The following is an 11,691-nucleotide window of genomic DNA, read 5'->3' on the forward strand; positions in this document are numbered from 1 at the left end:
ACATGAAGGGGAACAGGCAGGAGTGAAAAAGGAAGGGAGTGAGTAGGCGAGAAAGCTCGGACCTGAAATCGAGCCAATACACAAATTATTTCCTTTTTTTCTCATATTTTCTTCCAGAGAATTTGTTTTTTTCTCCTTAGTGTAGCAGTTTCCTTTGAAGTATAATATGAATTCAACAAAAACTTTCCATTCCCACATGATTCAAGTGAGATTATAATCATAGACTTGGGATAGAAGGCCTGATCACTTCAAATAGATCTTGGGCTGAAAGAATGTGTTCCAATGTATAAAAAGAACATTATCCATAAAACATGTTACCTATTTGAAAAATCTGTACCTCTGTTTGTTGACATGTTCTGAGGTATCTTTTATTTGTGGAAGACAGAATTTATTTTGTCATAGGAATAAATCAGAAAGAAGAAGAGTGGCCTTCCAAATTGGGGCGGCAGGATGTGATCTAATGTCCCACGTGTTTTTGAAGAAGACCTCTTCAACAAGCCCACCTACCATTAGGAGCAGTGTATGAACATCTGCTGCCATTATGATGCATTAGCACAGTTCATTGAACTTCAACTGCACGTGCAAAATAGTTCTGGTATAATTTATCACCGTGGGCAATCAAAATGTGCTTTTCCTTTTGTCCGCTTTGTTTTAGCATTTTCACACCTCGTTTCTCATTTAACTTTTAATCAGAGATAAGCGCTATATAAATACAATTTATTATTATTTCTAATTTCCAGCTTATTATTAAAATAATTCCAACAATATGCGAAGTGAGCAAAAATGAAAGCCCAGGTTCTCACCGGAGTACTTTGGAGTACTTTTCCCACAATAGTTCATCAGAACTACGATATATTTGCGTTCACACCAAAAAGCCCCAGGAACTAAAGTAGTTCAAATTAGTTTGTCTGACCCGCTTTTCAGTCCCTCCTGTGGGAGAAAATAGTTCGTACGTCTGATTGGCTGTGCGGAATGCAAACCACGCCTGTTTGACTCTGAATTTTTTTTTGTAAGCGGCCATTGTATTTGCTCGCTTCGGGCAGCGCACCCGAAGAGATTACTTTGTGGAAGCAGTTATTATAGCAACACTAAATAAATCATCGGAGCGGTGGAGTGATGAGGATGTGTCGGCGCTTCTGGCGATTTACTCGGAGGACGCGAAGCGCCGCATTCAGAAGCTTCTACTGAATGCAGTTTCCGTGGCTCAGCAAAGTTAGCAGACCTGGCAAAGTCATGTCGGGACGACTACGAAGGTAAAATAAAATACATGCACTGCACTGTTTTAATCTGCACAATACTGGTCTTAGATGTACTTTTATTTGCTCAGTAGATCGAGCCATGCTAGAACTTGCTATCATAGGTCCAAGCTGGCTAACAACATCTAGCTAGCTAGCTATTCTCATCCATGCCCGCTATGAACACGTTTTGACTTGTGAATAAGTGCAATGTTCTGTAATTTGCTTCACTAACTCATGGCACTAATCGTGTGTTTCAGGCGAGGTGTTTCTCTCAGGATTAGAAACTAGTTTTCCCCTCCGGGATAAAACGATAATATAACGTTAGCAATTAGCATGCTAGCTGGACATAATGCTACCTCTAACAATACATTGTAGTTGCTATAATTTCAAGTCATTTGCAACATTCATTCTACATCTTAATGGTAAAAGCTTAAACAGTTGATTACCTGCATGCCACAAAGACTGATGTTCTAATATTTTTGCACATTTAAGTAGAAATGTAATTGAAATTCTATTTATTTTTCCTTTTTTTATTGATTGTTATAATTGTACTCAGCCATGTTATGTTAGATGTCAATCCACTTACACTGTAACTACTCTGGCCTTGAAACAAGGTTACACATCTAACTGATGTCCACTAATCCCTATAAAACAAAGTTCAAGCATACATTAAGCACAAAACAATAAATAAGGGCACTGATATTTATTCTTTATTTGATATTATTTGATCCTATCTTATCTTCTACTTTACACCTGCATTTTGTACACTGTCCCTGCCTGCACCATGTCCAATGTTGGACAATGTTGTCTCGTTGTTGCGATTAAACTGATCTTGTATCTTGCATATTTCACCTTAGGAAAGCAGGCACGCGATGACAGCTTCCTTGACACCATCATGGCGATGGACTGCCGTGTCATGGTCAGCAAGGAGAATGAGGACCTGCGTGCCAAGGAGATGCACGACGAACGGCTGCTGCATTCACACAAGGCCCAGGAATCGAGGTGGAGCAACAAAATACCTTTCAGGCTGGGCTTCTGGCAGTGCTAAGCGAGCTGATTAAATCCAACAGGCCTTCAATACAAAAATTAAGAAAAGCTTGTCGTCGTTGATAAACTGTACAATGACTTGTTGGGAGACGTGTGGTGCAGTGGTCTGGTGCGTTGGTGTTCGGATCAGGGGAGCACAGGTTCAAACCCCACTGCAGTCAGGATGTCGTTGTGTCCCTGGGCAAGACACTTCACCCCAAATTGCCTACACCTGGGACAGTTAATTTTGTATTATTGTGATTATATATATATGCCACTGTTATTAATACTGACACCTAACTTTGCACTAAGGTGTGTCTGCTGCTGAGCCTACCTATTGTTATTATATATATATATATATTGCCACTGTTATTATATTGTTTTGATACTACTGACACTTATTGATCTGCTGCTGATAAATAAAAGAGAACCTACATGCACAGCACTAGCATCATGACTGTCTTTGTTTAAACCAGCAGCAGTGCAGCGGTACACAGACTAACCTGTGTGTGTGTAACGTAGTTCTTCAGGTGTGTATGCTTAACATGTATGTATTTATCACAGTAAAGATGGTATACAAAAGCTTTTTAAAGAGCTTTCAACCTCATCCCATTGTCTTTAACACACATTTAACATAATAATACTCATATTAATATACAAATATACAGTATGAGTACTGTTTTGATACTGACATTTAATCTTTGCACTAAGGTGTGTCTGCACTATTGTAATTGTGTCTGTTGACTGTGGTAAATAAAAGAGAGAACCAAATGCACTGTACAAAAGATCAGCTTTATTGTCAATTTACAATTTCCATGCTGTTCAGATGCCTCAAGGGCTGTGCGCGTGTCTTGCCCCGCGGCGATTTTTTTAGGTTGCATCTCCCCAACGTTGCTTCCAGGCGAATACAGGGGAGTTGAAAAGAGCCCTTGGACATTCGGAAATCTTTGATCCACTGCACATTGGTGTACGTTGGCACCACCTTCTCCCACCAGGCCGATGTTCTATTGTTCACCCAGAGAGAGCGCGGGACACGACGCGTTCCGTAGTATTCGCATATCTGGAACACATACAAAGACACAAATTAGCCCTACATAACTCCATAAATCCTACATTAGATAGTATTAATGTGATTTAATGAACGTACCATTGCTGTTCTTTGGGCGTGATAACGGTCATCATCAGCTGTCCTACGGCGAAACATGTCCATAGCGTGTGCTTTTCGTCGTCCAATCCTTTTGTTAAGGCTTCTTAACCTCCTTCGCCTTCGCCTCCGACTCAGCATTTCTATTGCATTTGAATGGTCGATCTGTATTTGTATTTGTGGCTGAGTTATTGGCTTAAATAACTCAGTTACGAAGCTGTCTAACACGAGCACCAAAACGTCAACTCCATACCGTGCCTGAGGTCGGAAGGTAAACAGAAGCATACAGCGGAAGCGGCAGTAGCGTGGCGTGGGGAAAAATGTAGGGGAAGCCCATTTTTTTGGGTTGGTTGGGGGGGGGGGGTCAATAGCGTAACCAGATGAGTGATTACAGCGCCCGGTATCATTTTATACACATTTGTATCACACAGATGCAGGACTTGCACACGCCTGTTATCTAACCGACAGGTCCGCACGCACTCTCCAGCCGAAACTCTCGTTTTATTAATTTAAGCATTTTCTTATTAATTTATGCAGACACACCCCCCCCCAAATGCAATACCAGCCGCTCAATGCGCAGTGCAGATTCGGTAATGAATAAAAAAGAAGCATTCATTCACAAAGTAAATCGGAGACCTTTAAAGTTTTATGTACACATCAAAGTATCAGTAGGCGTGTATGAAACACATGAATTCAAAAACAATTATGTACAGAAACATTTGCATGCGATAGTCCACCTTCTCTTCCCTTCCCTTTCTAACACACGGCAAGTGCAGCAACAGTCCTCGTCTCTGTAATTAGCTCAGTAGTAAGTAACTAAAAAATATAAACAATCTCATCTCTTCAGGTGAAATCGCAAGCCGCCTCTGAAGGGAAGCCAGAGTTACCTGGCTTCCCTTGGCATGGCCCTGACCAATCACAGGTTGGCAGGGGCATCACGTGGGCCTCATCTGATTGGTCAATCCCTCAATTTTCTTCACCAAGGGAAGCTTGATCCGACTGGCCTCCTCTCGCACCAGTGAATGCAATCTACTGTTTCACCATAACATCTAGAGGGGCGCTGTTTGTTTCACTCTTTGTAAATGTACTCAATGAGAGTGGGAGAGAGACGGGCCGGCAGCAACACACAGCAAAGGAGAATTATCGAAACAAAACAAAGTGTTTTTATTTATTTATTTAAATTATAACTACAATCCGAAAAAACAGGGGAAGCCTGGCTTCCCTTGGCCTCCGGGAGAAAACGCCACTGGGAAGCGGAGGTTTTTTTTCTCCTTCTTCTCTCGGTTTTTTGGCGAATTGCAACTTTAAGGTGCATACCGCCACCTACTGTACTCGCCGTGAAGTTGTTTGCGGCCTGCCAGTAAACCCAAAGCAGAAGAAGAAGAAGTGACGTCAGCGGCTCATTTGCCTAATCCACCCCCAGGAACTCATTTTGGTGTGAACGCGATCTGCTTTTGTTCATCAGAACTAAAAGAGCTCTCATGAATTTAAGTTCTCATGAACTATTGTGGGAAAAGTACTTGGTGTGAACGCCCCTATAGATTAACAGGGTTATATTTGGAAGGCATTAGAATAAAACAGTTTAAAACAAAGTAAATGTATAAACTACATGGTTGGAATTTGGTTTACGTGGTTGGTTATTGATACATGCACTATATAAACGACAAAAATGATATAATAAGAAAGTTAGATAAGAGGATCGATACCACTCCATAGATATGGTTAGTAGTGTTATGGTTAGCCTAGCTTAGCATGAAGACAGGAAACAAGAGGAAACTGCTAGCCAGCCTATGTCCAAAGTAAAAACTAGTTGTTAACTGTAATTTAATTATATCCATTTTGATAAACTGGCATCTTGGTTTCAGTTGTTTATAACTGCAAGAAAACACCTTAAATAAGTATTTAAAATGGACTAGAAAGCTCAAAGAACATCATTTTGATATTTGATGTAAATAAAACTAAACTAAAGTTAAACGTATTTCTATAGCACATACACAGCCTGAGCTGACCAAAGTGGTTAGGGCAGAATATAGCAGGTTAACAGCAGACAACAAATAACAGCATGCATATACCCAGGCAGAGATCAAGAAATCAGTGAGAAATGTGAAAGCTCAGATAACCATTAGAAAAAGGCCAGCCTGTCGTCGCAATTGAAAGCCAAAGAAAAGAGTCTGGCCTTGAGCTTTAGGTAGTTCTGATATGGTGGTGCAATTTGTTCCACAGACAAGCGGCCAGTAATAGAGATGGCGCAGTCAACCCTGGTTTATGTCCTCTGAGTTAACATTCTGTGAACAGATGTTATCATGTAATTTTTTTCGAGGGTATGTTACGTATATAAGGCAGGAACACTTTTCTCCGTTTTTGTAGGTATTGAGGAACTAGTCAAGCCTCCTAGGTTGTCAATAACATACTTTTACAAATTCAAAACCAAGATCTATTCCCAAATCTAGTCCGGCAGTGGCTCAGTCAGTAGGGGCTTGGACTGGGAGCCGTAGGGTCGCTGGTTCAAGTCCCCGACCAGACCTAAATATGGAGTGTGGACTTCTACTTGGAGAGGTCCCAGTTCACCTCCTGCCCTGCCGTGGTGCCCTTGAGCAAGGCACCGGACACCCCCCTTCCCCCCTCACTCCCATTGCTCCCCGGGCGCTGTATAATAGCTGCCCACTGCTCCTAGTACTAGACTCCTTGTACTAGGATGGGTTAAATGCAGAGGCCAAATTTCACTGTGTGTGCGGTGTGCTCTGCATGTGTGACCATTAAAGAGGGTTTCATCCCTCCCAATTCTAATTCTAATAGTTGCACAAACCATTAGTAACGCCAAAGGCTCTCGACCAAGTGTCCATTTGGACATCTACTTTTTGCTACTTTGCCACGGCCTTCCTCCACCAGATCCACTTCCTGTCATCATATCAATGCCAGGTCAAGCCCATCAAGAGTCCACTCTTCACCAAATCCTGGTCTTCAGCATCCTCTTCAACCCATCAACATCACCAACTGTGTTTAGACCCTGGGGGCTAAATTAAATCACAATGGGGTCTCATCGCCAAACACTTTTCTTAATTCTGTCATCTGTGAAATGGCGACTCCATGAAGGTATGATAACTCTTTCTTCTTCTTTCAAACGTTTTACTTTCTCTGCTTCAGTTGTTGCTCGCTCGCTGAAGAGAAAAGGATGACAGTCAGGAGGCTTGCCCGCCTTATATACGGTGGGCTTGCGCACGCATTCAGGTAGGCCCGCCCCGAGGGGCCGGCTACGTTTATAGATATCTCAGTAGGTGAATGCTCGCATAGTATGGTTAAGAGGTAGTACCCATAGAGTCCAGTAGAGGACGGAGCCTGTGTAAGATATAACAGAGTGGAGGAGTGCTTGAAATTCGCCCACATTCTTTTTGAAACCTGCCATAATTCCCAAACCCTACACTCCTTGGACATCATTTTTCATGAAAAACGTAGGAAAACCTCTCCTAGGTTGGAAAATTAAAAAAATTAAGCTAAATAATTAAACAAAATGCCTCTTGAGGGCATGAAGTGACAAAAACGTTCAATATGTCTCCATTAAGGCCTATTGTAAATACAGCCTGCTCTTTCCTCACAGCAGCAGCCGCACACCTTTAGTTCATCTGCCAAAAAGGCCACATTATTGACCCGAAAGTACACAAAAAGCACACTTCAGACGCTCGTCAGGGTCCTGAGACGCTTCACGCGTTGACATTTCACCAATATCTGCTACGGTTCTTCAACAAAACGTTCACATGTAAGAGGTTTATCTCTCATTCAGACCAATGGAAAGGCTCTCCTCTCACTGATTACTGCACATCACCATGGAAACCTTTGATCTCTGGGCTCACACAGGTGTTATGATTATTTGTTATGATTAGGTGCTCAGCAAAGAAACAAACACTGACAAACAGAATGGACTTTAACAGACTGTCTCAGCCTGTTATTTTCTGTCTGATGGAGACTTCATACTGACTTCAACATGTTCCACATATTTTATACATTATTGGTGACATATGGTTTTAGTCGAAAAGTTTGCAGTCAAAATATTCTGCTGCTTTCCCAAGCCTTTTTACTTTCTTTTCTCTTCTTAATACACATTCATTCACTACTACTTACATTTTATATCTAACTCCTTCAGCCTACTTTCAGCTACAGAAACCATTCAACTATTACATTATTCAGCTATTTCAGGACATTGAGGGTATACATGTTGTTGTTATACCTTTTTTAACCCTTTTCTTTTAAATATTAAGCTTCTTCACTATTTTTCCTACTCTTCCAGTTTAACATTTCACTTTCAAGTTTTCAACAAAGACATTGCAATGCATTTGAGCTGTAACAATTTGATTGAAATCATTTCACTTTTCTGCATTTCTCAACACACTTACTTGGTTTTTGTAGGTAAAAGCAGCTACAGAGACCATTCAGCTAATAAAATATTCAGCTTTTTCTGCATTTTCAGCTAAATTCAGCAACAAATGTTCACAGTTTACAGCATTCGCACGCATTTTCTAGTTTACAAACACTAATGAGAGAAAATAAGTGCTAATTTGCCACAGTTGAAAAACAAAGCATTTATACAGTATTTAGCTATAACAGAAACCTCTGAATGCCCTCTCAAATAAAGACAGGGATTTGGACATTGTTTTTTTTATCTCACACACGAACTTAGTGAACCACCAATATCTCTTTAGTGTGTTTTAAAGGCACACTACGTAATTTTGTTCAACTCAGTTTTTAAATCAAAAGAAAAACAAAAGACGGAGTCCGGAGGCTTGTGAAATCGTGCAGGATCATGGGGGTGGATCACCATCTTTGCAGTCAATTTCTCGGGGTTAGAATATCTTCAGTGTCCAGCCGGTTTCTAACTGGATCCAAATTATATGCAGAGGTTTTCACCTCTCAAAAAGTGAATGGATAAATAATGCAGTTTCACATAAAATCAGTGTTTCTCTGATGCTCCTTGGCAGACAGGGGGCTTCAGGAAGTTTACCCAGGAGCCGTTATTAAAACCCTTTATCAGGTTAAAGTAGAAGCTACATAAATATGATAAAGATGTCACCTAAAACTGGATAAAAAGTTCATTCATGAGAGCTTTTGGCAGAAAACCACAACGCTGACAAGCTAAAAAAACATAGGCATCGTAGGTGACAAACTGAAATAGCCTGTTACCTTGATTAAGATTACGTTTTTAACGGAATAAACATAATAATTGTAGTTTGTATAGATTTGAATGTGGAAATGTTACATAATATAGGCCTACCTTTAAATCTGAGTCTGAAACATAATACATGTTTTTATGAAATGCATCTGGAATAATTTAATACTGAGCAATTGCAAGGACTCTTCTAGAAGTGGCCTCTAGTATTTGTTTCTAGAATATAAATCACCCACTTAAAGCTATTTGTGCTGGAACAGCACACACAAACTGCAGACAGGAGTGCTATGGTTATTACTCGTCATGTTTTTTGGCAGGCTGATTTCCAGAGGGGCTCTCTCCCTGCGACATGTTTTTAATACGTTTCCACTGTTGTTTTGGAACATGTTCAGGGCAGGCAACTCTCTGAAAGTAATGGTCGCTCCAATGGATTTCAAAGTTTTTCTATATGCTCTACCCTGAAGCTGCTGCTGAGGGATAGTTTGGACTGTCTCAAGTGGGTTTGAACCTATCCATAGTCAGTATATTACCTACAGTAGATGGTGGTTGGCACACACCATTTTGGGGAGAGAAAAAAAGCTAAACAATGCACTGCAGTGGACAGAGACACCAGTAAAACATAGTTTAGATACTTTAACAAATCAATTTCAGTCTAAGTTCGCATGGTCGTATCCACCATTGAGGTCACCGAGGTCCGGACGTCGGTAATATTTTTCGAGCTGTGTATACAAAACTTGTGAAATAATTGCACTAAACGGGGTTATTTGTAGTACTTCCATTTACTGCCGATGGGGGCGCTGCATAACTACGTAGCCTCGATTAAAGCAAGCAGAAGCATTCTGGTGAGACCAGGTTGAGCAGAAGAAGACGACATGTATCAACAAACCACCGCAGCCCAGGGCCCTTTCTCATGTCTTCAAATGTTCCTCCTCGACTCCCCTCCTCGACTCCTATCCTCGAGACTTAGTCCCGCCCACAGGAGATGCGAGCGGAGGAGCCGAGGAGGGGAACCGAGGAGAGAGGAGGGGAAGCAGCAGGCGGTTAGAGAAATGAGAACTCCTCTCCTCTGAGCGGTCATTTTAAAGAGACGTCCATTAATGATGACAGGAGGCACAGCAGCCCTCTGTCTGATGGACAGATGTGTTCATGACGACTTATATATTTACTTTTAATTCATTCACAGTGCGGTATAATGAGACAATAACAGGCTACAGATGCGGACAGACACACACACACACACACACACACACACACACACACACACACACACACACACACGTATATATTTATATGAATATATACAATTTCAGAATCAAACAGAGCACTCTCATAATAACGTAACACTATCAGAGACTGGATATATCCCCCCCCCCCCTCTCCCCTCTCTGGTCGCTACAATGAGGGAAATAAATTACGGGCCAAAAGTTTTATTTACAAGTATTAAAAGTAAGCAGAGGACACCAAACCAACTGAGACCTGTCTGTCCGCTGCATCTACGCCTTTATATATACAGTCTATGATCTACGCACACACTGTACCACACACACCTACACCACACACACGCACCTACAGCTCCTAAAGCATATCATCAGGCTACAGCCGTTGTGTATTTTATTATGTGAAGCACTAAATGGTTTTAGAAAAATATCGACTTTGTTTGTAGATATCTACTAAACTAAAGCAAATAAAGAGAGTAGGCCTGTTATACTGAGTGATATATATTATACACACTGCTCTGCTTTCTGCACGGACCTCACAGCTGTTCTCACTGTAAACATCGCGTCGCGATGAAAGCAGTTCATAAAATAATATCCAGGGGATGCATGCAGAGCTGTCATTGGCTGAGATAAGTCCGGCCGTGCGTCACGACCAGTCTATGGTCACGACTCTTTGAAACATCTCTGTTCCCGGAAATGCATCCACGAAGGAGCCGTGGAGGACCGTGGAGGACCCATCGGTGTATCCTCGGTTATAGCTCCTCCAGAGAGCCTCCTCGACGCTCGATGCTCGGTCCTCGAAGTGCATTTAGAGAAATGAGATGTCCTTCAACATGGCGCGCTGAAATTCATTTCCGGGTCACTACCGGAGGACCGAGGAGTCGAGGAGTCGAGGAGGGGGATTAGATTAAATGAGAACGGGCCCCGGACTTGTACCGGAGCAGCGGAGGAGTGATGAAGTATCTAGAGATCTGAGTCCAGCGGGCTGCTTGTGTTTCTGTTCATCAGGACATCATATGACCAGCAGATCCTGTGTGAACGCTCTACGTTAGTCAGTGGACGTCCGACAACATGCACACTAACTTATATTGCAGCTATAGGCTATACTTTGGTTTAAATTGTGTGAATAAACTAGCTAGAGAGCTAAAGTTAATTACATTCATCCAATGTCAGAAGGATTACCTTTTAACAAACTTTTTAATGGTTTTCTTTCATTTCAATTTGAGTAAAACATTGAAGATATAACATTGTATTGTTTTCTTTTTACGCTGACTCAGATATAATGAAAAGACTACGTCAGTTGAAGCTCAGCTTTGGTAAGGAAGAGACAGGACAGGCAGAGAGAGAGAGAGAGAGAGAGAGAGAGAAAGTGATGGAAGTCAGGGAGGAACTGCAGGTACAGTCACACAAAAGAATGTAGGCTTAATAACCCCATCTATCTATCTATCTATCTATCTATCTATCTATTTATCTATAACAATTGTCTTCATTTACAATATAGACAATAGGCATAATTTTAAAACAACATATATCTATTGCAGTTATGATGTCATAACATAGAATTGTATAAAACACAATTTTCTTCTTTGTTCTCTTTTGAGAATCAAACAAAACAAATTTAAATAAAAAAAATAATGCAAACAAACAAGTGAAATGAACTAAATTGCTGAATTGCTTTTAATTCACTGGCAGGAGCGACAAGTGAGGAGGAGCAAAAAGTGAACAACGAGGGAGAGATTGAACAAAGAGAAAGATTAGAGGACAGAGAGACTAAAGAAGATGGAAGAGAGGGGGCAGGTTATGGAAAGGAGAGAGACATGGAAAGTGAATGTTGACAATGTTTTGTGATCATTTTAGCCTCTTCTGCATGTCCAGATCATTAATAGTAACAATCAACTGATTCTTATG

This window comes from Trematomus bernacchii, unplaced genomic scaffold (assembly GCF_902827165.1).
Source record: "Trematomus bernacchii unplaced genomic scaffold, fTreBer1.1, whole genome shotgun sequence".
NCBI lineage: Eukaryota > Metazoa > Chordata > Actinopteri > Perciformes > Nototheniidae > Trematomus > Trematomus bernacchii.